This window comes from Diadema setosum, chromosome 3 (assembly GCF_964275005.1).
Source record: "Diadema setosum chromosome 3, eeDiaSeto1, whole genome shotgun sequence".
NCBI lineage: Eukaryota > Metazoa > Echinodermata > Echinoidea > Diadematoida > Diadematidae > Diadema > Diadema setosum.
In genome coordinates, this window is record NC_092687.1 from 12,249,562 (window position 1) to 12,253,543 (window position 3,982).

Genomic DNA, 3,982 nt, shown 5'->3' on the forward strand with positions numbered 1-3,982 from the left:
TCACAGCGGTGCCTATTCAGACGCAATAGCCTTAAAACAAACACCAAGTATGGGGAACATGAAACTTTTGCAACTAATTGTTCACTTTATCCTTTTCATTTGAAATTATTTACGTACATGTATGACAATTTCTCAATCAGCTGCAAACCTGAAAGCAAAAAAAAAAAAAAAATCAGTTATTACTGAAATGGGTACTTGAGGCTGCACACGTAAAGTTGCTGAATTGTAAGACATGCATATCTTCTAACATACTGTCCATGTTAACTCTGAAGCAATGTGCGACAAATGGGTTGCATTTTGCAATAATGAAACTACCTGAACAATTATTTCCAAACTGTTGTGCATGCACTTTTCTTGATCTAAGACAGTCACTATCTACTGTACATGTAGCCCGACCAGACGCCGTGCTAGCCTGACGGTGTGTAATACACATATCTATTAAACCCCATACACATAATCTACTAAACCCCTCAAACACGGCCACACAACAACAAAACTGTTGAAATTTCTACATTCTTATCACAAATTTTATGAATCACTCACGTGAATTTAGATGCTTGGACTATGAGCATTGTTGTTCAGTCCATAGTGATCCCTCACGCAACATACATTGAACAAAAAGTCCAATCTTAACCCAGAATGCTGTGATCATCGCTGGTTGATTCTTTGAAAGAAGCAAATTGCGCTGCTAGAGTTTGTACGTCCGCGCGGTCGATAGCGCCCCCTTTGCCCAGTGCTGCGCCGACATTTCGAATCAATTCTGCAATATCTGCGATTTCTGCAGCGTACAGGATTATAAAAAGTGTCTTTTTGGTAAGTTATAAAATATGTACAGTATGTCAATATCAATAGCTGAAAACGGTAGCTAAATAAATAAAGTTTTCATCTTATGTAATCTTAGTAACAAATATGGTGCAGAAAAGTGTCGGCGCTCCGGAATTATAAGATTACGTAGTGTCCACACGGTACAGCCCTCTCTTGACCTACACTTGTGTACAGCGACAGGGCTGTGTATAGTTACTGCGCATGTAGATTTCTCAAAACACCGTCCTCTTTTTATGCAGGCCTGCTGTCGACAAACAAGACTGAGTCAAAGCAAGAAAGTATGTTAGATATTATTTTTGTGACGCTTTTGGCGGCAACTGCAGATGGATGAATTAGCGAACAATTAATATTTAAGTGTGCAGTAGTTACAAGGCCATTAAAGGGTACTCTGCTATCTTTTTTTTTCCCCTCTGGTTCTTCATTTTAATAAAAGGGCTTGCAGGTCTTATTGAAGGTTCATAAAGCAATGCTTCATTAGCATACGCCCTAGCAACGGAGGCGGAGTCTCCATCGGGCAAGAACAATAGGTGCGAAACGCAACGCAAAGGCGAGCGTTCGAAAAAAATGTAACCGAAAAAATTGTCTCAGAAAAACTGTGATTTGGGACACTTGTACTCATTTTTACATGCTGAAATTTTCTGTACAAATAAATAAAACATCAAGGAATCAAAATCCGCCATAAAAAAATTTCGACCCGAGCAGCGCTTCCCCTTCATTTTCGGCTCATTACATACAGGAAAACTCCCCGTGCGACTTATGACTCATTTTGTCGGAGCGCCACACAAATGTGCCTGGGGTTATCAGTGGTGCGCCAGTATTGGTTGTGTTATATACAGTGTATGTAGTAATCTACGTTTGTGCACAATTGGCCTGCCGTAGTTGTCTCGGCCACGGCAATAAACCAGATCCAAACCTCATCCGAATCGTCTACGGTTTCCCCTTTTATTTACTGGCGTGGTGGCAGCTGGATGCGAATTTAACGCCACTAATTTGCTCTACCCTAGTCCAAGAGAAAGGAGAATCTCGCCTGATATACGCAGGAGTAGGCGTTCTGTTGTAATTTACAGTGATAATTCGGGTGACGTATATAGTATTTGGGCGATTTATAGTGTGTAGTCCCATGTAGTGATATTCCCCTTGCATCAACAAAGCGATGCGCCGCCGTGGCCGGGTCCACCGGCTCCCCGTCGATGCAGCGACGCGCAGCCCCGGCCGCTGAGGCACCCAAGCGGGGGTGTCCCGCGGGCCAGCAGGTTGGCCTTGGCCAACATTCCGCGTTGTCAGACGCGACAAAACGTGAACCTCCACACTTCCCTGCTACAGGGCAAGGGAATGATAATCAGGTCATACAGGTTGAAGTTCGAAGTGGCTCTGTCTGTAGTCTGATCAGTGAAACTGCAGCTGATATGCTTGGTTTAGAAATCCTTGTCGATGGGTCTGGATATGAGGATTACATTGATGTACCCCTTGGTCACTCAGGTGATCTTCCAGAGCTTGATATTGTTGGTATTGTTTCGTGTACATTATACCACTATGAGTGTGACTTGATGTTTAACGGTTTCGTTGTGGATGATCATGTGATGAATGACGGTGTCGATGTGCTCGCAGGTGCAGATTTCATGGAGCTAAATGATATTGCTGTTCGTCCCTCGAAAGGTCAGATTATGTTTGGAGATGATACTATGTACACTTATAGTGTCAGCGACCGATCCGCTGGCTATGATTCACGTAACACTCATCACACACAAGCCGTTCATGTCAGTGTAATGGAGAAGGAGATACATGCGCATGATTACAATGAGTTTGAGTGTGAGATGGAAAGTACAGAGGATGCTGAAGCAGAGTGTAATTCACACAGCATGCAGCCTGAAGGTGTTGGTGTAAGCTTAATGGTGAAAGAGGCAAAAGTGCAAGATCCAGGGTTTGAATGTGAGATGTGGAATACAGAAGATGAAGTAATAGAGAGTGTGTTACCGAATTATGATGATGGACAGAGTGAGATCACTGCTGTGGACAAAGGCGATTGGTTTGAGTGTGAACAGAAATATGGGACAAATTCTGACAGTGATTCATTGACTTTTGATCCTGCAGGTGTGGTTGGCATTGAAGTCTGTGATGTTGAGAGTCCCAATATGGCCATTCCTTCCACTGAGCCAAGCTCTGTTACTCCGTCCACTGAGCCCTGCTCTGTTCCTCCCTTCATTGAGCACAGCTCTGTTCCTCTCTTCCCTGAGCCCAGCTCTGTTCCTCCTTTCACTGAGCCTAGCTCTGGTCCTCCCTTCACTGAGCCCAGCTCTGTTCCTCCCTTCACTGAGCCCAGCTCTGTTCCTCCCTCCGCTGAGCCCAGCTCTGGTCCTCCCTCCACTGAGCCCAGCTCTGATCCTCCCTCCGCTGAGCCCAGCTCTGTTTTTCCCTTCACTGAGCCTAGCTCTGTTACTCTCTTCACTGAGTCTAGCACAAACATTTTCATGGGCAATACAAACCCTCACGCTGACATTGACAATACGTTCACAGACACTTCACACCAACCACGAGTGAATTCACACATACACTCACAGTCTAACAACCAAGGTCAATACACGCCCATTGACAATTGGTATAATACCTACAATGATCCTCAAAGTCTCAATGAACAGTACCAGTTTGTGGTAGCTACCTTGCCTCAAGGTTTCTCCAAGTTTCTTCCCAGTCAGACAGGTGAGGACGCTCTTCCTGTCACGGATCATGTCCCTCTACCCAAGGTGTCAACCCACATGGACATGCGTGTATTTGGCATTGATCGACATCGTGCTAGTCATGGTTCTGCCTGTGTGGAGAAGACCACCGCGACATTCACCCATCAGCCAGTCGATGTCCTCAGTACTCGTTTGCAGGGTGAAGTACCATCTTCTACAGGTTCTCCGCCTGGCTACTACCTCACTCCTGATGATGCCTCTCCCTCCTACACGCCGCCAGACAGTGAACACCAGTTCATGGTGGTCTTCAGCGTGGTCACCGAAATCCAACCAGAGGGTTTTCCTGCCTACAACAATGCTGTTCGCCTCCGCCTCCCTATGGATGACGTTGGCCTCGCCGATCGTGACACACACCCGACCTGGAAGTCTCCACCATGGCACAACGGCCTGTGCCTGTCCTGTTTGTGGTCCGAAGGAGATCC